Source organism: Nerophis lumbriciformis, linkage group LG05 (genome assembly GCF_033978685.3).
Source record: "Nerophis lumbriciformis linkage group LG05, RoL_Nlum_v2.1, whole genome shotgun sequence".
Classification (NCBI taxonomy): domain Eukaryota; kingdom Metazoa; phylum Chordata; class Actinopteri; order Syngnathiformes; family Syngnathidae; genus Nerophis; species Nerophis lumbriciformis.
In genome coordinates this window covers 979,750-1,003,385 of record NC_084552.2, presented here as the reverse complement: position 1 = coordinate 1,003,385, position 23,636 = coordinate 979,750, and the positions used below count along the sequence as shown (strand labels likewise).

General features: G+C 43.3%; 1 protein-coding gene across 1 annotated transcript in view; it reads right to left on the bottom strand.

Moving 5' to 3' along the window:
• The window catches only part of LOC133606950 (prickle-like protein 1), an 80,693-nt gene extending 61,456 nt beyond the window's left edge, over nucleotides 1-19,237 (bottom strand). The window contains exon 1 of the mRNA XM_061961431.1: nucleotides 19,073-19,237. The gene's annotated coding sequence lies outside the window, so the exon portion shown is untranslated. The remainder of the gene's footprint in view (nucleotides 1-19,072) is intronic.
• Between the last annotated feature and the right edge of the window lie 4,399 nt (nucleotides 19,238-23,636).

The following is a 23,636-nucleotide window of genomic DNA, read 5'->3' as shown; positions in this document are numbered from 1 at the left end:
TAGGACTAAAACTGCACAAAAGTATTGGGACACTTAGGACTAAAACTTGACAAAAGTATTGGGACATTTAGGACTACAACTTGACATAAGTATTGGGACACTTCGGACTACCACTGGACAAAAGTATTGGGACACTTAGGACTAAAACTGGACAAAAGTATTGGGACACTTACGACGAAAACTGGACAAAGGTATTGGGAAACTTGGGACTAAAACTGGACAAAAGTATTGGGACACTTAGGAATAAAACTGGACAAAAGTATTGGGACACTTAGGACGAACACTGGACAACACTATTGGGACACTTGGGACTAAAAGTTGACAAAAGTATTGGGACACTTAGGACTACAACTTGACATAAGTATTGGGACACTTCGGACTACCACTGGACAAAAGTATTGGGACACTTAGGACTAAAAATGGACAAAAGTATTGGGACACTTACGACGAAAACTGGACAAAGGTATTGGGACACTTGGGACTAAAACTGGACAAAAGTATTGGGACACTTAGGACTAAAAGTTGACATAAGTATTGGGACACTTAGGACGAACACTGGACAAAAGTATTGGGAGACTTAGGACTAAAACTGGACAAAAGTATTGGGATACTTACGACGAAAACTGGACAAAAGTATTGGGACACTTGGGACTAAAACCGGACAAAAGTATTGGGACACTTAGGAATAAAACTGGACAAAAGTATTGGGACACTTAGGACGAACACTGGACAACACTATTGGGACACTTGGGACTAAAACTTGACAAACGTATTGGGACACTTAGGACGAACACTGGACAACACTATTGGGACACTTGGGACTAAAAGTTGACAAAAGTATTGGGACACTTAGGACTACAACTTGACATAGGTATTGGGACACTTCGGACTACCACTGGACAAAAGTATTGGGACACTTAGGACTAAAACTGGACAAAAGTATTGGGACACTTGGGACTAAAACTGGACAAAAGTATTGGGACACTTAGGACTACAACTTGACATAAGAATTAGGACACTTCGGACTACCACTGGACAAAAGTATTGGGACACTTAGGACTAAAACTGGACAAAAGTATTGGGACACTTAGGACTAAAACTGGACAAAAGTATTGGGACACTTAGGACTGCAACTTGACATAAGTATTGGGACACTTAGGACTAAAACTGGACAAAAGTATTGGGACACTTAGGACTAAAACTGGACAAAAGTATTGGGACACTTAGGACTAAAACTGGACAAAAGTATTGGGACACTTAGGACTACAAGTTGACATAAGTATTGGGACACTTCGGACTACCACTGGACAAAAGTATTGGGAGACTTAGGACTAAAACTGGACAAAAGTATTGGGATACTTACGCCGAAAACTGGACAAAAGTATTGGGACACTTGGGACTAAAACCGGACAAAAGTATTGGGACACTTAGGAATAAAACTGGACAAAAGTATTGGGACACTTAGGACTAAAACTTGCCAAAAGTATTGGGACACTTCGGACTACCACTGGACAAAAGTATTGGGACACTTAGGACTAAAACTGGGCAAAAGTATTGGGACACTTAGGAATAAAACTGGACAAAAGTATTGGGAGACTTAGGACTAAAACTGGACAAAAGTATTGGGACACTTAGGACTACAAGTTGACATAAGTATTGGGACACTTCGGACTAAAACTGGACAAAAGTATTGGGATACTTACGACAAAAACTGGATAAAAGTATTGGGACACTTGGGACTAAAACCGGACAAAAGTATTGGGACACTTAGGAATAAAACTGGACAAAAGTATTGGGATACTTACGACAAAAACTGGATAAAAGTATTGGGACACTTGGGACTAAAACCGGACAAAAGTATTGGGACACTTAGGAATAAAACTGGACAAAAGTATTGGGACACTTACGACAAAAACTGGATAAAAGTATTGGGACACTTGGGACTAAAACCGGACAAAAGTATTGGGACACTTAGGAATAAAACTGGACAAAAGTATTGGGATACTTACGACAAAAACTGGATAAAAGTATTGGGACACTTAGGACTAAAACCGGACAAAAGTATTGGGAGACTTAGGACTAAAACTGGACAAAAGTATTGGGACACTTAGGACTACAAGTTGACATAAGTATTGGGACACTTCGGACTAAAACTGGACAAAAGTATTGGGATACTTACGACAAAAACTGGATAAAAGTATTGGGACACTTGGGACTAAAACCGGACAAAAGTATTGGGACACTTAGGAATAAAACTGGACAAAAGTATTGGGATACTTACGACAAAAACTGGATAAAAGTATTGGGACACTTGGGACTAAAACCGGACAAAAGTATTGGGACACTTAGGAATAAAACTGGACAAAAGTATTGGGACACTTACGACAAAAACTGGATAAAAGTATTGGGACACTTGGGACTAAAACCGGACAAAAGTATTGGGACACTTAGGAATAAAACTGGACAAAAGTATTGGGATACTTACGACAAAAACTGGATAAAAGTATTGGGACACTTGGGACTAAAACCGGACAAAAGTATTGGGACACTTAGGAATAAAACTGGACAAAAGTATTGGGACACTTAGGACGAACACTGGACAACACTATTGGGACACTTGGGACTAAAACTTGACAAACGTATTGGGACATTTAGGACTAAAACTGGACAAAAGTATTGGGACACTTAGGACTAGCACCAGCCTAATATGCGGGCCCGACCAACGCTGCTTGCAGCTTTATTTTGACTCGTTTTGGAAAGTCTTGACAAGCCAAATTTTCTTGTTCTATTGGCAGATAATTTTGCTTAGTTCAAATAAAACACCCCTCATTTTTATTTTATTTTTCTTGTTGTTGAACACTGACTTTTTGCAGTGCAGTGTGTGTGTGTGTGTGTGACTATCAGTGGTACTTTCAACTTTAAAAACCGCCATGCTCGGTGCGTTTTCAAGACAAAAAAAGCAAACTCGTGGTTCTGTGCATGAGAGCACATGAGAGCAATTTAGGGATGAAAGACAGTATATTATCTTGGTTGCTGGCGTTTTGGACGACTCGTGCAAAAAAAGTCTTTGCACACCACAAACAAATGCAAAATAAGCTGTTTCCATCGCCGTTCATCATGTTTCCATCAGCCACACTGAGCTCACAGCGTCGCTCGTGCGTGCAAAACTGTAAATACGCCTGAATGTCATCACTCCACTCACAACACAACGAGTGTTTGCGCTTCCATGGCGATGCACCGCTGACATCACGCACCGCTTTGAAAGCTCCAACATCCCCATCGCCACCTTTATCTCGGCATGTGGTCCGCCAAAATTTCACGACACCGAAAGGTCGTAATTTAATGTTACCGTCTCTCATGCAACTCGCAATAATTACACGCTTGTTGCACAGACGACTTCTGACTCTTCCGTGCAATTACACCGGCGAGCCTTTCAACTCTTATCATCTAATAATCACCACCTTTTTTTTTTGAAAAGTCTGCATGGCTGGAGACTGGCGGTGTCTGGGAAGGTTTCTGAGCATGTATGTGTGAGAGAGGGCTTTAATCATCATCAAATAGAGCTGTGTGTTCAGGTAATTAAGTCGGTGCCGGAGGAGGGGGGGGGGTTGGGTAGTCTGCGGGTCGCACAATTCATGTCGTGCATCGACTCCAAAAAGTCCGACTGACTTGTCCTCGCCGCAAAGCGACCATAATACCAGCCTTGTGCACCCTGCAGGGTTCAGTGTGTAACCACGGAGCAGAAAGATCCCTATTAATGGTCACGGAGGTAGCACTGACAACCCCCCCCCCCCGGTATGCTGACATTGAGACGCAACACTCTTCACCACCTCGGCACAGGCCTAACTCTATGGAGCGCACTTGTAATATGGAGTGAAGTGCATTATATTTACATAGCGCTTTTTACATAGTGAAACCCTATATTTAAGTTGCATTTAAAGCAGTGTGGGTGGCACTGGGAGCAGGTGGGTAAAGTGTCTTGCCCAAGGACACAACGGCGGTGACTAGGATGGCGGAAGCGGGGATCGAACCTGGAACCCTCAAGAGCTATACCCCCCCCCCACCCCCCCAAAGCTGTTTTTCCCCCATGAATATGAACACAGAACACGTTTTATAGAGAATAGTTGTACAAACCCTGTTTCCATATTAAAAGTTAAAGTTAAAGTACCAATGATTGTCACACACACACACTAGGTGTGGCGAAATTATTCTCTGCATTTGACCCATCACCCTTGATCACCCCCTGGGAGGTGAGGGGAGCAGTGGGCAGCAGCGGTGGCCGCGCCCGGGAATCATTTTTGGTGATTTAACCCCCAATTCCAACCCTTGATGCTGAGTGCCAAGCAGGGAGGTAATGGGTCCCATTTTTATAGTCTTTGGTATGACTCGGCCGGGGTTTGAACCCACAACCTACCGATCTCAGGGCGGACACTCTAACCACTAGGCCACTGAGTAGGTATGAGTTGGGAAATGGTGTTAGATGTAAATATAAACGGAATACAATGATTTGCAAATCATTTTCAAGCCATATTCAGTTGAATATGCTACAAAGACAACATATTTGATGTTCAAACTCATAAACATTTTATTTTTTGCAAATAATCATTAACTTTAGAATTTGATGCCAGCAACACGTGACAAAGAAGTTGGGAAAGGTGGCAATAAATACTGATAAAGTTGAGGAATGCTCATCAAACACTTATTTGGAACATCCCACAGGTGTGCAGGCTAATCGGGAACAGGTGGGTGCCATGGTTGGGTATAAAAGTAGACTCCATGAAATGCTCAGTCGTTCACAAACAAGGATGGGGGCGAGGGTCGCCACTTTGTCAACAAATGCGTGAGCAAATTGTTGAACAGTTTAAGAAAAACCTTTCTCAACCAGCTATTGCAAGGAATTTAGGGATTTCACCATCTACGCTCCGTAATACCATCAAAGGGTTCAGAGAATCTGGAGAAATCACTGCACGTAAGCAGCTAAGCCCGTGACCTTCCATCCCTCAGGCTGTACTGCATCAACAAGCGACATCAGTGTGTAAAGGATATCACCACATGGGCTCAGGAGCACTTCAGAAACCCACTGTCAGTAACTACAGTTGGTCGCTACATCTGTAAGTGCAAGTTAAAACTCTCCTATGCAAGGCGAAAACCGTTTATCAACAACACCCAGAATCGCCGTCTGCTTCGCTGGGCCTGAGCTCATCTAAGATGGACTGATACAAAGTGGAAAAGTGTTCTGTGGTCTGACGAGTCCACATTTCAAATTGTTTTTGGAAACTGTGGACGTCGTGACCAAAGAGGAAAAGAACCATCCGGATTGTTATAGGCGTAAAGTGTAAAAGGCAGCATGTGTGATGGTATGGGGGTGTATTAGTGCCCAAGACATGGGTAACTTACACATCTGTGAAGGCGCCATTAATGCTGAAAGGTACATACAGGTTTTGGAGCAACATAGCAATGTTACCATGGACGCCCCTGCTTATTTCAGCAAGACAATGCCAAGCCACGTGTTACATCAACGTGGCTTCATAGTAAAAGAGTGCGGGTACTAGACTGGCCTGCCTGTAGTCCAGACCTGTCTCCCATTGAAAATGTGTGGCGCATTATGAAGCCTAAAATAGCAGAAGGGAGACCCCCGGACTGTTGAACAACTTAAGCTGTACATCAAGCAAGAATGGGAAAGAATTCCACCTCAGATGCTTCAAAAATGTGTCTCCTCAGTTCCCAAACGTTTACTGAGTGTTGTTAAAAGGAAAGGCCATGTAACACAGTGGTGAACATGCCCTTTCCCAACTACTTTGTCACGTGTTGCAGCCATGAAATTCTATGTTAATTATTTGCAAAAAAAAAAAAAGTTTATGAGTTTGAACATCAAATATGTTGTCTTTGTAGTGCATTCAATTGAATATGGCTTGAAAATCTCCCGAAATTTAGGCGGAGCTGGAGGCCACGCCCCCTCCAGCTCCATGCGGACCATAACGTCCTCCCAGTGCGCTAACAACACACAACAACAGCAGTCACGTTTTCGTCTACCGTAAAGCAGTTCGTCTGCCGTAAACAGCAATGTTGTGACACTCTTAAACAGGACAATACTGCCATCTACTGTACATGCATATGTGACAATAACATCTACGGCTTTTAGAGAGTGCAGTGCACAACTGCGCACACAACAAGGAGACGAAGCAGAATGCATCATCAGAGAGGGTGTTCAGCATGGTTAGAAAAATAGTGACAGAGAATAGAACAAGGATGGACAATTCAACCCTTAACTCAACAATGAGTAGATGAGTGTTATGTGTGTGTATATGTGTAAATAAATGAACACTGAAATTCAAGTATTTCTCTTATATATATATATATATATATATATATATATATATATATATATATATATATATATATATATATATATATATAATAAAATAAAATGAATATATATATATATATATATATATACCGTATTTTCCGCACCATAAGGCGCCCTGGGTTATAAGCCGCGCCTTCAACGAACGGCATATTTCAAAACTTTGTCCACCTATAAGCCGCCCCGTGTTGTAAGCCGCATCTAACTGCGCTAAAGGAATGTCAAAAAAACAGTCAAATAGGTCAGTCAAACTTTAATAATATATTAAAACCAGCGTGATGTGGGCGCGCATGGAGTCGTATATCAACATGGACGGAGCTGCGTGAAAAAAGCCACCCGGCCTCTTCGCGTAAACTTAAACTTACCTTAACCACTCGCTCATCTTTTCTTCATCCATCCCTTCGAGTTAGCTTTTATGATGACGCCGGCTGGAAAGGTCTCTTTTGGCAAGGTCTTCCGTTTGAATATCACCATGGGTGGAAGTTTCTGGCCATTAGCATGGCAAGCTAGAACCACAGTGAAGGATGACTTCTCATTCCCTGTGGTGCGAATATTCACCGTACGTGCTCCCGTTGTATCCACAGTGCGGTTCACAGGAATATCAGTTGCTGTGAAATAGTAATCCGTGTGCGGATGGAGAGATGGCGTCTTTTCATGAACCGGATCCCTGTCGCTTAGTAGGAGCCATTTTGTGGTCTTTACAGATGTAAACACACAAAGGAAATGAAACGTACGGTGATATCCGCGCCCTTTTTCTTCTTCTACGCGGGCGGGTGGTTGCTTACAGTAGAAGAAGAAGCGCTTCCTGTTCTATGGGGGCGGGTGCTTACCTTGGCGGTTGCTTGCGTAGAAGAAGAAGCACTTCCTGTTCTACCGGGAAAAAAGATGGCGGCTGTTTACCGTAGTTACGAGACCGAAACTTTATGAAAATGAATCTTAATATTAATCCATATATAAAGCGCACCGGGTTATAAGCCGCACTGTCAGCTTTTCAGAAAATTTGTGGTTTTTAGGTGCGCCTTATAGTGCGGAAAATACGGTATATATATATATATAGCTAGAATTCACTGAAAGTCAAGTATTTCTTATATATACTTGGGGAATTCTAGCTGTAAATATACTCCCCTCCCCTCTTAACCACGCCCCCAACCACACACCCCCGGCCACGCCCCCCCCCCCCCCACCTCCCGGAATTGGAGGTCTCAATGTTGGCAAGTATGGTTTTCTATGTTTTTTTTCTGTTCTTTTTCAATTATTTTAAACTTGTCTAAAAATCATTAAAAAAAATAATAATAATAATTTCAAAACTAGTCTAAAAATCATTTTAATTGGAAACGGTAATGCTAACCGTCTTGAGTTTAACTGGATTATCCTTATTACTGTTTATGGTTACATCCCTAGAAAATACTATTGTGAACCTATCAGCTCCTTTCTTTAACATCAGTTTTCTATGTTTTTTCTGTTCTTTTTCAATTCTTTTAAACTCGCCCATTTCTTGGTATTTGTTCCCATTGCTTCTGTTTCTCATTAATAACAGTTGTGTCGCTTCGCTTACTGACAACTCGAAGGAATCGCTGCTTGGCAAGTGTGCTTCTCCGAGGTTTGCGATGATTTACACACCCCGGTGCGCGATTAATTACTGCACAAACACGGCAGTGTGCGCGCGTACGTGGGTTTGAGGTCCGAGGCTGACAGACGGCACACAGGCGGGACAGTGTTGTGCGGCTTGCAGGGGACACGTGCGCACACATATACCGCTCACATTGCTGTTTAGGTTTCTTATTAGCACAATTTGTTTGATCTAATTCCAGCCTGTGCTCTGTGCATGGAAACATCTTGACTGCGTGGTCCCTTAAATCAGGCAGCTGCCAGACACCCTTAAGCAAGGGGTCGGCAACCCGAAACGTCGAAAGAGCCATATTGGAGCAAAAATACAAAAAACTAAATCCGTCTGGAGCTGCAAAAGATGAAAAGTCCTATATAAGTCTTATAATGAAGGCAACACATGACGTAAGTGTCTATATTAGCTGTAATAGCCTACTATCAAAATGACTATGTTTCGCAGGCTGAAGCAATGTTTATTCTACACATTTTTACAACATTAGAAAGCATTAGTAAATCAGAGGCTACTTAGAAGGCGAGATAACTTCTGGAAATGACTGACTTTTAATGGCCAAAGGTATACCGTATTTTCCGCACTATTAGCCGCACCTAAAAACCACAAATTTTCTCAAAAGCTGACAGTGCGGCTTATAACCCGGTGCGCTTTATATATGGATTAATATTAAGATTCATTTTCATAAAGTTCGGTCTCGCAACTACGGTAAACAGCCGCCATCTTTTTTCCTCGTAGAAGAGGAAGTGCTTCTTCTTCTACGCAAGCAACCGCCAAGGTAAGCACCCGCCCCCATAGAACAGGAAGCGCTTCTTCTTCTACTGTAAGCAACCACCCGCCCGCGTAGAAGAAGAAGAAGCGCGCGGATATGACGTTTCATTTCCTTTGTGTGTTTACATCTGTAAAGACCACAAAATGGCTCCTACTAAGCGACAGGGATCCGGTTCATGAAAAGACGCAATCTCTCCATCCGCACACGGACTACTATTTCACAGCAACTGCCTAAAGACTTTCAAGAAAAGCTGGCTACTTTCCGTGCATATTGTAAAAACAAGATAGCTGAAAAAAAGATCCGGCAAGAGAACATTATCAACATGGACGAGGTTCCACTGACTTTTGATATTCCTGTGAACCGCACTGTGGATACAACGGGAGCACGTACGGTGAATATTCGCACCACAGGGAATGAGAAGTCATCCTTCACTGTGGTTCTAGCTTGCCATGCTAATGGCCAGAAACTTCCACCCATGGTGATATTCAAAAGGAAGACCTTGCCAAAAGAGACCTTTCCAGCCGGCGTCATCATAAAAGCTAACTCGAAGGGATGGATGAAGAAAAGATGAGCGAGTGGTTAAGGTAAGTTTAAGTTTACGCGAAGAGGCCGGGTGGCTTTTTTCAGCAGCTCCGTCCATGTTGATATACGACTCCATGCGCGCCCACATCACGCTGGTTTTTAATATATTATTAAAGTTTGACTGACCTATCTGACTGTTTTTTTGACATTCCTTTAGCGCAGTTAGATGCGGCTTACAACACGGGGCGGCTTATAGGTGGACAAAGTTTTGAAATATGCCGTTCATTGAAGGCGCGGCTTATAACCCAGGGCGCCTTATGGTGCGGAAAATACGGTAGATGTGTGTGTCCAAGTTAAAGGAAACGACAGGCTGTAATAGATTTATTACACTCTTTGGCAAGCTGGGTAATGTTTGCTGTGGTCTGGAACAACATGGCTGAAACGCAGCCAATATTACATACAGACAATGTGTCATGAGACATGCAAAACTAAATTATACACAAAGAAGGATAAAAGTAAATGACCTCAAATATACCTAAAAAATGAGGCCTAGTGATGCAATATGTACATACAGCTAGCCTAAAATAGCATGTTAGCATGGATTAGCTTGCAGTCGTGCACTGACCAAATATGTCTGATCCGCACTCCTCACAAGTCAATAACATCATACAAAGCGCACCTTTGTGCATTCACGCACAGCATAAAACGTTTGGTGGACAAAATGAGACAAAGAAGGTAAACAAACTGTTGCGTCACAGTCCACACTATGGTGAGTTGAAGAACCCCCAAAATGACATAGGTATACTAGAGATGTCCGATAATATCGGACTGCCGATATTATCGGCCGATAAATGCTTTAAAATGTAATATCGGAAATAATCGGTATCGGTTTCAAAAAGTAAAATGTATGACTTTTTAAAACGCCGCTGTGTACACGGACGTAGGGAGAAGTACAGAGCACCAATAACCCTTAAAGGCACTGCCCAATCACATAATATCTGCAGCTTTTCACACACACAAGTGAATGCAAGGCATACTCGGTCAACAGCCATACAGGTCACACTGAGGGTGGCCGTGTAAACAACTTTAACACTGTCACAAATATGCGCCACACTGTGAACCCACACCAAACAAGAATGACAAAACACATTTCGGGAGAACATCCGCACCGTAAGACAACATAAACACAACAGAACAAATACCCAGAACCCCTTGCAGCACTAACTCTTCCGAGACGCTACAATATACACCCCCCCGCTAGCATGTCCCAAATTCCAAGCTGCTGTTTTGAGGCATGTTAAAAAAAATAATGCACTTTGTGACTTCAATAATAAATATGGCATATTGTTGGCATTTTTTTCCATATCTTGAGTTGATTTATTTTGGAAAACCTTGTTACATTGTTTAATGCATCCAGCGGGGCATCACAACAAAATTAGGCATAATAATGTGTTCATTCCACAACTGTATATATCAGTTGATATCGGTATTGGTAATTAAGAGTTGGACAATATCGGAATATCGGATATCGGCAAAAAAGCCATTATCTAGTCATAAGCAGCTCTAGCCCACAGACAGACTAGCGCTGTCCTATCTGGTCATGATATGGACTACAGCTATCCTATATAGTCATGGGCACCACAAGACGGACTTAAGCTATCCTATCTAGTCATGAGCTGCTCTAGCTTCGAGACAGACTCGAGTTGTCCTATCTAGTCATGAGAAACTCTACACTACAGTGGGACTAGAGCTGTTCTATCTAGTCACAAGCAGCTCAAGCCTAGAAGGGAAGAGACGAACTAGAGCTGTCCTATCTATTCATGAGCAGCTTTAACCTCGTAACAGACTAGAGCTGTCCTATCTAGTCATGAGCAGCTCTAGCCTCCAAACAGACTAGCGCTGGCCTATGTAATCATGAGAAGCACTAGTTTAGAGACATGAGACAGACTAGAGCTGTTCTATCTAGTCACCAGCAGCTCAAGCCTAGCAAGAAGAGATGGTCTGGAGCTGTCCTATCTAATCATGAACAGCTCTAGCCTCCAAACAGACTAGCGCTGGACTATGTAGTCATGAGAAGACCTAGTTTAGAGACATGAGACAGACTAGAGCTGTTCTATCTAGTCACCAGCAGCTCAAGCCTAGCGAAATGAGACGGTCTAGAGCTGACCTATCTATTTATGAGCAGTTTTAACCTCGTAACAGACTAGAGCTGTCCTGTCTAGTCGTGAGCAGCTCTAGCCTTTAAACAGACTAGCGCTGGCCTATGTAATCATGAGAAGCACTAGTCTAGTGACATGAGACAGACTAGTGCTGTTCTATCTAGTCACCAGCAGCACAAGCCTAGTGAGAAGAGACGGTCTGGAGCTGTCCTATCTAATCATGAGCAGCACTAGCCTCCAAACAGACTAGCGCTGGCCTATGTAGTCATGAGAAGCACTAGTTTAGAGACATGAGACAGACTAGAGCTGTTCTATCTAGTCACCAGCAGCTCAAGCCTAGGGAGAAGAGACGGACTAGCGCTGTCCTATCTATTCATGGGCAGCTTTATCCTCGTAACAGACTACAGCTGTCCTATCGAGTCATGAGCAGCTCTAGCCTCCAAACAGACTAGAGCCGTTCTATCTAGTCATAAGCAGCTCTAGCCCACGGACAGACTAGTGCTGTCCTATCTGGTCATGAGACGCATTGGCCTAGAGACTTGATATGGTCTACAGCTATCCTACCTAGTCATGGGCACCTCAAGCCTTGAGACGAGAGACGGACTTAAGCTATCCTATCTAGTCATGAGCTGCTCTAGCTTAGAGACAGACTCGAGTTGTCCTATCGAGTCATGAGAAATTCTACACTACAGTGGGACTAAGGCTGTTCTATCTAGTCACAAGCAGCTCAAGCCTAGAAGGGAAGAGACGAACTAGAGCTGTCCTATCTATTCATGAGCAGCTTTAACCTCGTAACAGACTAGAGCTGTCCAATCTAATTATGAGCAGCTCTCACCTCCAAACAGACTAGCACTGGCCTATGTAGTCATGAGAAGACCTAGTTTAGAGACATGAGACAGACTAGAGCTGTTCTATCTAGTCACCAGCAGCTCAAGCCTAGCGAGAAGAGACGGTCAATAGTTGTCTTATCTATTCATGAGCAGCTTTAACCTCGTAACAGACTAGAGCTGTCCTATCTAGTCGTGAGCAGCTCTAGCCTCCAAACAGACTAGCGCTGTCCTATCTAGTCATGAGAAGCATTGGCCTAGAGACTCGAGATAGCCAGAGCTATCCTATCTAGTCACGAGCTTCTCAAGCCTAGAGACGAGAGCCAGACTAGACCCGTCCTATCTAGTCATGAGCAGTACTAGTTTAAAGACTTTAAAACGACTTAAGCTATCCTAGAAACCAGAGACAGGACTGTCTGGTAGTCTTTAAATGAAAGTGTAAAAAGAAGTGAATCCAGCAGAGGGCGCCCAAGTCAGTTCACTCAACATTTTCCAGCAGGAAGAGGCTTCGACAAGTCGAGATGTCTTAATCCATACTTGCCAACCCTCACGGATTTTCCGGGAGACTCCCGAAATTCAGCGCCTCTCCCGAAAACCTCCCGGGACAAATTTTCTCCCGAAAATCTCCCGAAATTCAGGCGGACTCAGGTTTCCCACAATATAAACAGCGTGCCTGCTCAATCACGTTATAACTGTAGAATGATGGAGGGCGAGTTCTTGGTTTCTTATGTGGGTTTATTGTTAGGCAGTTTCATTAACGTCCTCCCAGCGCGGCAACAACACACAACAACAGCAGTCACGTTTTTTGTCTACCGTAAAGCAGTCCGTCTGCCGTAAACAGCAATGTTGTGACACTCTTAAACAGGACAATACTGCCATCTAGTGCATTTGATGAAAGCACTTTTGTGCGTTCCACACAGCAATGCACCATCAGAGAGGGTGTTCAGCATGGTTAGAAAAATAGTGACAAGAGAATAGAACAAGGATGGACAATTCAACCCTTAACTCAACAATGAGTGTTATGTGTGTGTATATGTGTAAATAAATGAAAACTGAAATTCAAGTATTTATTTTATATATATATATATATATATATATATATATATATATATATATATATATATTAGAGATGCGCGGATAGGCAATTATTTCATCCGCAACCGCGTCAGAAAGTCGTCAACCATCCGCAATCCACCCGATCTAACATTTGATCAGAACCGCATCCGCCTGCCATCCGCCCGCACCCGCCCGTTGTTATATATCTAATATAGACGATGCAAGGCATTAGTGAGGTTATAAAGTTTTTGCCTGTTAAAGAAAGGAGACTGATCCAATGCAGCACAGACATTCGCGTGCCACGCTGTCACGACCCAGACGCACACCAGTGCGCAATCATATGGGAGCCGCGCTGAGCGCACCTCCAAGCGCGTCTCGCTGCCGGCGACGGCCGGGTATGGGCCCGACGCTCCAGCGCCATCCATTTTCAGGGCTAGTTGATTCGGCAGGTGGGTTGTTACACACTCCTTAGCGGGTTCCGACTTCCATGTCCACCGTCCTAGCTGCTGTCTATATCAACCAGGGTGAGCCCCACCCCTTTCGTGAGCGCAATGCGCGGAGTGACCCCTGTTACGCGCCCCCGGCAACAGGGGTGGCGGGCAGGTAAGCTGCGCGGGCGGAGCGCGGAGTGACCCCTGTTACGAGCCCCCGGCCACGGGGGTGGCGGGCAGGTAAGCTGCTTACCTGCTGCGCGTGACGCCGGCCGCGGCGAAGGCGGACGAGGCGGGGTGTCGGTGCGGTGGGCGCGGTGGTGACCCTGGACGTGCGTCGGGCCCTTCTCGCGGATCGCCTCAGCTACGGCTCCCGGTGGGGCCCTCTCGGGGGCAGGGGCCTCGGTCCCGGACCCCGGCGAGGCGTCCCTTCTCCGCTCCGTAAAAGTGTCCATCTCTTTTTTTTTTTTTCTTCTGTTGTGGCATATGCTGCAGGTGCCTGCTCGTTTTTCGTATGTGGGTAACAACATTTAACTATGTATATATATTTACCAATTGGTTTAACTGCCACCCGCCTGAATCTATTTAAAATCTAATTTTTTTTTATTTCAACCGCCCGACCCGACCCGACCCGACCCGACCCGACCCGACCCGCGGATAAAATCTAATTTTTTTTAATTTCATCCGCCCGATCCGCAGATAATCCGCGGACTCTGCGGTTGTGCCCGCAAACCGCGCATCTCTAATATATATATATATTAGGGATCCTGTTTTTATGTTTTTATGTTTTTATTAATTCTATTTTAATTATTTATTTTTTATCATGTTCTGTTTGTGTTGTGTTGTGTTTGCTCGGTACTCGTTTTATCTTTTAACCTGCTCATTGTACAGCACTTTGGCTACCCCTGTGGTAAATTTTAAATGTGCTTTATAAATAAAGTTGATTTGATTTGATTTGATATATATATATATATATATATATATATATATATATATATATATATGATTCAAGTATTTATTTTATATATATATATATATATATATATATATAAAATAAATACTTGAATTTCAGTGTTCATTTATTTACACATATACACACACATAACACTCATCTACTCATTGTTGAGTTAAGGGTTGAATTGTGAAATGTGAAATACTTGACTTGGTGAATTCTAGCTGTAAATATACTCCTCCCCATTTAGCCACACCCCCAACCACGCCCCCGTCCCACCCCGACCACGCCCACCCCACCCCCCGAAATCGGAGGTCTCAAGGTTGGCAAGTATGTCTTAATGGGTACAAAAAATAACTGTAAAAGTATCAAAAATAGGCGGTTTTAGGGCTTTTTAAGGCTGCTATTGTTACTAGTCAGAGTCCATATTAATATTCATAAAAAGTGTCAAATGGGACGTTTAATACAAGGTAGATTTAAGCTTTAAATGCATTTGTTGTACATGAGCGCTTGAGTCCAGCGTCCCCCGTGGTCCGAAAATGGCTGACCAATTAACCGCAGCTTAACTACCAACCGGGGCCCAAACACCCTTTACACACACACACACAAGCACACACACACACACACACACCTTTACATATGAGCAGGAAGAGGCGCACTCACATGGAAGTGCCACACACACACACAAGAACACACACACACACACAGATACATACTCATTAACAAAGGCTTAGCATTGCTTAGCTCGCCCCCAGCGAAGAACGGCCCCCCACAGAGGGGGGGATACACACCTCGGTCACCTGATCCTCACCCTTCACTCTCCCCCGGTATCAGCTGTGCTATATAGACTCCGCCCCTTTTTACCTTGTTCAGGATATGCCAGGGGTCGGCAACCCGCGGCTCTCATTAGCGCCGCCCTAGTGGCTCTCTGGAGCTTTTTCAGAAATGTTTGAAAAATGGAAAAAGATGAGGGGAAAACAATCTATTTTTTGTTTTAATATGGTTTCTGTAGGAGGACAAACATGACACAAACCTCCCTAATTGTTACAAAGCACACTGTTTATATTAAACATGCTTCACTGATTCCAGTATTTGGCGAGCGCCGTTTTGTCCTACTAATTTTGGCGGTCCTTGAACTCACCATAGTTTGTTTACATGTATAACTTTCTAGGACGTGTTATATGCCACTTCTTTTTCTGTCTCATTTTGTCCACCAAACTTTTAAGGTTGTGCATGAAAGGTGAGTTTTGTTGATGTTATTGACTTGTGTGGAGTGCTAATCAGACATATTTGGTCACTGCATGACTGCAAGCTAATCGATGCTAACATGCTATTTAGGGTAGCTATATGTACATATTGCATCATAATGCCTCATTTGTAGCTATATTTGAGCTCATTTAGTTTCATTTAAGTCCTCTTAATTCAATTTATATCTCATGACCAGAGGTGGGTAGTAACGCGCTACATTTACTCCGTTACATCTACTTGAGTAACTTTTGGGATAAATTGTACTTCTAAGAGTAGTTTTAATGCAACATACTTTTACTTTTACTTGAGTATATTTATAGAGAAGAAACACTACTTTTACTCCGCTACTTTTATCTACATTCAGCTCGCTACTCGCTACTCATTTTTATCGATCTGTTAATGCACGCTTTGTTTGTTTTGGTCTGTCAGACAGACCTTCATAGTGCCTGCGTTTCAACAAATACAGTCACTGGTGACGTTCACTCCGTTCCACCAATCAGATGCAGTCACTGGTGACGTTGGACCAATCAAACAGAGCCAGGCGGTCACATGACCTGACTTAAACAAGTGTAAAAACGTATTCGGGTGTTACCATTTAGTGGTCAATTGTACGGAATATGTACTGTACTGTGCAATCTACTAATAAAAGTTCCAATCAATCAATCAAAAGTGTGAAGGAAAAAATACCCTTTTTTATTTCAACCGTACATCCCGTCAAAAGCCTAAAGACTGACTGCACAGTTCCTGTCTTCACAATAAAAGTGCCGCTCCATTGCGCCTGCGCTTTCAAAATAAGAGTCTCCGAAAGCCAGCGCAAACAAGCTAGCAAGCTACGGAGTTTGCCGCCAATGTATTTCTTGTAAAGTGTATAAAAACGAATATGGAAGCTGGACAAATAAGATGGCAAAAACCAACCACTTTCATGTGGTATTAGACAGAAAGGAGGAACTTTTTTTCTCCTCCATTTGAAAACGTGGACGTTATCATCACTACTGTCTGATTACAATCAATGCAAGTCATCAGAATCAGGTAATACACCAACTTATATTCTTGTCTTCATTAAAGAAAGGAATCTATATGTGTTAAACATGCATGTATATTCATTAAAACACCTTTAACATGTAAACAAAAACGGCAAAATAAATAAATATAAATTATATACTGTATATATCAATGTATGTATATATATATATATATATATGTATATATATATATATATATATATATATATATATATATATATATATATATATATATATATATATATATATATATATATATATATATATATATGTATACCGTATTTTCCGCACCATAAGGCGCCCTGGGTTATAAGCCGCGCCTTCAATGAACGGCATATTTCAAAACTTTGTCCACCTATAAGCCGCCCCGTGTTATAAGCCGCATCTAACTGCGCTAAAGGAATGTCAAAAAAACAGTCAGATAGGTCAGTCAAACTTTAATAATATATTAAAAACCAGCGTGATGTGGGCGCGCATGGAGTCGTATATCAACATGGACGGAGCTGCGTGAAAAAAGCCACCCGGCCTCTTCCCGTAAACTTCCCTTAACCACTCGCTCATCTTTTCTTCATCCATCCCTTCGAGTTAGCTTTTATGATGACGCCGGCTGGAAAGGTCTCTTTTGGCAAGGTCTTCCTTTTGAATATCACCATGGGTGGAAGTTTCTGGCCATTAGCATGGCAAGCTAGAACCACAGTGAAGGATGACTTCTCATTCCCTGTGGTGCGAATATTCACCGTACGTGCTCCCGTTGTATCCACAGTGCGGTTCACAGGAATATCAAAAGTCAGTGGAACCTCGTCCATGTTGATAATGTTCTCTGGCCGGATCTTTTTTTCAGCTATCTTGTTTTTACAATATGCACGGAAAGTAGCCAGCTTTTCTTGAAAGTCTTTAGGCAGTTGCTGTGAAATAGTAGTCCGTGTGCGGATGGAGAGATTGCGTCTTTTCATGAACCGGATCCCTGTCGCTTAGTAGGAGCCATTTTGTGGTCTTTACAGATGTAAACACACAAAGGAAATGAAACGTACGGTAATATCCGCGCCCTTTTTCTTCTTCTACGCGGGCGGGTGGTTGCTTACAGTAGAAGAAGAAGCGCTTCCTCTTCTATGGGGGCGGGTGCTTACCTTGGCGGTTGCTTGCGTAGAAGAAGAAGCACTTCCTCTTCTACGGGGAAAAAAGATGGCGGCTGTTTACCGTAGTTGCGAGACCGAAACTTTATGAAAATGAATCTTAATATTAATCCATATATAAAGCGCACCGGGTTATAAGGCGCACTGTCAGCTTTTGAGAAAATTTGTGGTTTTTAGGTGCGCCTTATAGTGCGGAAAATACGGTATGTATATATATATATGTGTGTATATATATATATATATGTGTGTGTATATGTTACTCATCAGTTACTCAGTACTTGAGTAGTTTTTTCACAACATACTTTTTACTTTTACTCAAGTAAATATTTGGGTGACTACTCCTTACTTTTACTTGAGTAATAAATCTCTAAAGTAACAGTACTCTTACTTGAGTATAATTTCTGGCTACTCTACCCACCTCTGCTCATGACACACTATCTGTATGTAATATGGCTTTTAATTTTTTGCGGCTCCAGACAGATTTTTTTTTTGTATTTTTGGTCCAATATGGCTCTTTCAACATTTTGGGTTGCCGACCCCTGGGATATGCAATGTAAAAAAAGAATGTGAAAAAACAACAACACTTGTTTGCAATACCATCTGCCACCACTAGAGGCCGCTGTTGCCTCCAGCACCACCCCTGGCTCTGGTTTGCATTCCTGACCCACTCAGTTGATGGCGAGACTCACAACAAACATGTGATAGACTCTTCTAACTTCCTGTTTGCCACCGCTGTGGCTTTACTTTGTCCGCAGTGACACCTCGGTGAGGCCCACCCGGCCCGTAAAAGTGGGGGGGGGGAGAGACGAGAGAAAGACACCGGGGACCACCTGAGTGAGTGACAGGCAGCAGCTGAGTCCACACATCTGGGAGGTGCGTCTTTACACTTTTAAAGCCCTCCTAATTCCATTCTCTTTAAAAAGAGAAAAAAAAAAAAGTTTCTTTCCCAGCAAATTGAGGAGAAAACTCACCCAAGAGGCTCGGCGTCGAAGAGCTGAAGGTCGAATATTCCTTTAAACAAAAACAAGCGGCGAGGACATCCGTGCACAAACCACTAGAGCAGGATCATCTCCACACTTTGAGTGCCTGAGCAGGAGTGCGCTGTGTGTGTGTGTGTGTGTGTGTGTGTGTGTGTGTGTGTGTGTGTGTGTGCGCGGCTCTGGCACTAACTTAGAGAGCGGAGGAATGATATTAGCAACGCTGCAAGCCGATTGGCTTAGGAAAAATAGCCCACATCCCTCCTCCACCCCTTGTCAGCTTCCACGCACACACACACACACACACACACACACACACACACACACACACACACACACACACACACACACACACTTTTTTCCCCTCACTCGGGACACTGTGCGCAACATGTTTTGTGTCCATCACCTTCGATTACCTAATTGAGCTATTTTAGGAAAATAATCAACGTCCTTCATGTGAAAAGTACAACAAAGTATGATCAATCAATCAATCAATGTTTACTTATATAGCCCTAAATCACGAGTGTCTCAAAGGGCTGCACAAGCCACATCCTCGGCTCAGATCCCACATCAGGGCAAGAAAAAACTCACAACCCAGTGGGATGTCAATACGAATGACTATGAGAAACCTTGGAGAGGACCGTAGACGTGGTCGAGTGGATCTAGCATAATATAGTGAGAGTCCAGTCCATAGTGGATCTAACATAATAGTGTGAGAGTCCAGTCCATAGTGGATCTAACATAATAGTGAGAGTCCAGTCCATAGTGGATCTAACATAATAGTGTGAGAGTCCAGTCTGTCGTTGATTGAACATAATAGTGTGAGAGTCCAGTCCATAGTGGATCTAACATAATAGTGTGAGAGTCCAGTCCATAGTGGATCTAACATAATAGTGTGAGAGTCCAGTCCATAGTGGATCTAACATAATAGTGTGAGAGTCCAGTCCAAAGTGGATCTAACATAATAGTGTGAGAGTCCAGTCCATAGTGGATCTAACGTAATAGTGTGAGAGTCCAGTCCACAGTGGATCTAACGTAATAGTGTGAGAGTCCAGTCCATAGTGGATCTAACATAATAGTGAGAGTCCAGTCCATAGTGGATCTAACATAATAGTGAGAGTCCAGTCCATAGTGGATCTAACATAATAGTGTGAGAGTCCAGTCCATAGTGGATCTAACATAATAGTGTGAGAGTCCAGTCCATAGTGGATATAACGTAATAGTGTGAGAGTCCAGTCCATAGTGGATCTAACATAATAGTGAGAGTCCAGTCCATAGTGGATCTAACATAATCGTGAGAGTCTAGTCCATAGTGGATCTAACATAATAGTGTGAGAGTCCAGTCCATAGTGGATCTAACATAATAGTGTGAGAGTCCAGTCCATAGTGAATCTAACATAATAGTGTGAGAATCCAGTCCATAGTGGATCTAACATAATAGTGTGAGAGTCCAGTCCATAGTGGATCTAACATAATAGTGTGAGAGTCCAGTCTGTAGTTGATTGAACATAATAGTGTGAGAGTCCAGTCCATAGTGGATCTAACATAATAGTGTGAGAGTCCAGTCTGTAGTTGATTGAACATAATAGTGTGAGAGTCCAGTCCATAGTGGATCTAACATAATAGTATGAGAGTCCAGTCTGTAGTTGATTGAACATAATAGTGTGAGAGTCCAGTCCATAGTGGATCTAACATAATAGTGTGAGAGTCCAGTCCATAGTGGATATAACGTAATATTGTGAGAGTCCAGTCCATAGTGGATCTAACATAATAGTGTGAGAGTCCAGTCCATAGTGGATCGAACATAATAGTGAGAGTCCAGTCCATAGTGGATCTAACATAATAGTGAGAGTCCAGTCCATAGTGGATATAACATAATAGTGTGAGAGTCCAGCCTGTAGTTGATTGAACATAATAGTGTGAGAGTCCAGTCCATAGTGGATATAACGTAATATTGTGAGAGTCCAGTCCATAGTGTATGCACACACACGTGAATGCAACGCATACTTCATCAACAGAGATACAGGTTACACTGAGGGTGGCTGTATAAACAACTTTAACACTGTTAGAAATATACACCACACTGTGAATCCACACCAAACAAGAATGACAAACACATTTCGGGAGAACAAGTGTGAGAATTAGCGGTGAATGCGGTGTTACCGCGGCACCGCCGCTGTATATAATCGGCGGGCCAGCTCTAGTGTTAATTTGATATTGCCTCAAGGGTCAAATGAAATTACACGGTTGGCCAAATTTGGCCCGTGGGCCAGAGTTTGACACAATTTCCTTCGAAATGATTGAACTTCACACTCACCCAATGGAACGCACATCTTACGGAACCGCAGTCTTTTATGAACAAAAAAAAGAAAGGGAAATCTGATCACCTTTTGTGTCCCGATTGCTCTTATTTCCCTGCCGTTCTGCTTGGCCCAGTACAAAATGAGGCCGCCCCGGTGCCTCTTTTGTGAGGCCACACAGACAAACTGTAACATTGAGCCTATTTACAGCAGACACAGGCAGGGAAAGGGATATAAGAAGTAAGCCCTATAGGCCTACACACGCAGCCCAAGAGGAAGTGGGGATCAGTGCGGCATGGGCAGCACAAAAGGGGGAGCCGCCGGGTCAGTAGAGAGAAAACAAGGGCCCGGTTTCTAGGCACGGCCTCACCGCACCGCACAGCACATCCCCGAGCTCGGCTTTTATCTCCCACCACTTTTATTTTCTCTGCGGCTTTGAAAACAGGCCCGGATTGATGTGGGCCGGCGCACTTTGTGATGGCAGCTTGGATGTCACCGCCAATGAAAGGCTATCTTTCTATCAGCACGTAGCGAGAGACGCAAGCGAGGGATCTTATCTTCTCCAGCCACGCCAGGCTCATCTGTCATGCTGCGGCCTGGTTAGTCATTCCGGTTTGTCGTCATTCGTCAGGATGGATGGGACGGATGAACTCTTGATCGTCGTTGCTTCGCTTCACGCGTCAAATTCTCACGCCAAGAGCGGAATTTTTTGGGGAGGGATAATGACCATGAGGACGCACAGTTAGACGGTCTGTAAATGACGATTGTGGCGCCCCCTAGGGGCTGTGTCCACAATGATTTGGAAGACCGTACCGTATTTTTCGGACTGTAAGGCGCACTTAAAATCCTTTCATTTTCTCAAAACTCGACAGCCCCAGCTGGGTAATCCAATCACCTGCCAGCTGTGCTTCGAGGTCGGTCCTTACACACCCCCGCAGACCATGCCCCCCTCCACATTCTGGTTGTGCTTACCGACCTCAAAGCAATTTTATTTGGTACATGGTGTAATGATAAGTGTGACCAGTAGATGGCAGTCACACATAAGAAATACGTGTAGACTGCAATATGACGCCAGTAAACAACAGCAAAACTTCCATTGAAACTAAAGAACATTACACACGGCCATACTTGCCAACCTTGAGACCTCCGATTTCGGGAGGTGGGGGGCGTGGTCGGGGTGGGGCGGGGGCGTGGTTGGGGGCGTGGCTAAGAGGGGAGGAGTATATTTACAGCTAGAATTCACCAAGTCAAGTATTTCATATATATATGTATACAGTATATATATATATATATATATATATATATATATATATATATATATATATATATATATATATATATATATATATAGTAAAATAAATATATATATATATATATATATAGTAAAAATAAATATATATATATATATATACATGATAAAATAAATATATATATATATATATATATATATATATATATATATATATATATATATAGCTAGAATTCACTGAAAGTGAAGTATTTTGTCCCTCTTGATATATATATATATAGCTGAGTTAGTTAAAAAGCTCCTCGGTGGCAAGGCCCCGGGGGTAGATGAGATCCGCCAGGAGTTCCTTAAGGCTCTGGATGCTGTGGGGCTGTCTTGGTTGACAAGACTCTGCAGCATCGCGTGGACATCGGGGGCGGTACCACTGGATTGGCAGACCGGGGTGGTGGTTCCTCTCTTTAAGAAGGGGAACCGGAGGGTGTGTTCTAACTATCGTGGGATCACACTCCTCAGCCTTCCCGGTAAGGTCTATTCAGGTGTACTGGAGAGGAGGCTACGCCGGATAGTCGAACCTCGGATTCAGGAGAAACAGTGTGGTTTTCGTCCTGGTCGTGGAACTGTGGACCAGCTCTATACTCTCGGCAGGGTCCTTGAGGGTGCATGGGAGTTTGCCCAACCAGTCTACATGTGTTTTGTGGACTTGGAGAAGGCATTCGACCGTGTCCCTCGGGAAGTCCTGTGGGGAGTGCTCAGAGAGTACGGGGTATCGGACTGTCTGATTGTGGCAGTTCACTCCCTGTATGATCAGTGTCAGAGCTTGGTCCGCATTGCCGGCAGTAAGTCGGACACGTTTCCAGTGAGGGTTGGACTCCGCCAAGGCTGCCCTTTGTCACCCATTCTGTTCATAACTTTTATGGACAGAATTCCTAGGCGCAGTCATGGCGTTGAGGGGATCTGGTTTGGTGGCTGCAGGATTAGGTCTCTGCTTTTTGCAGATGATGTGGTCCTG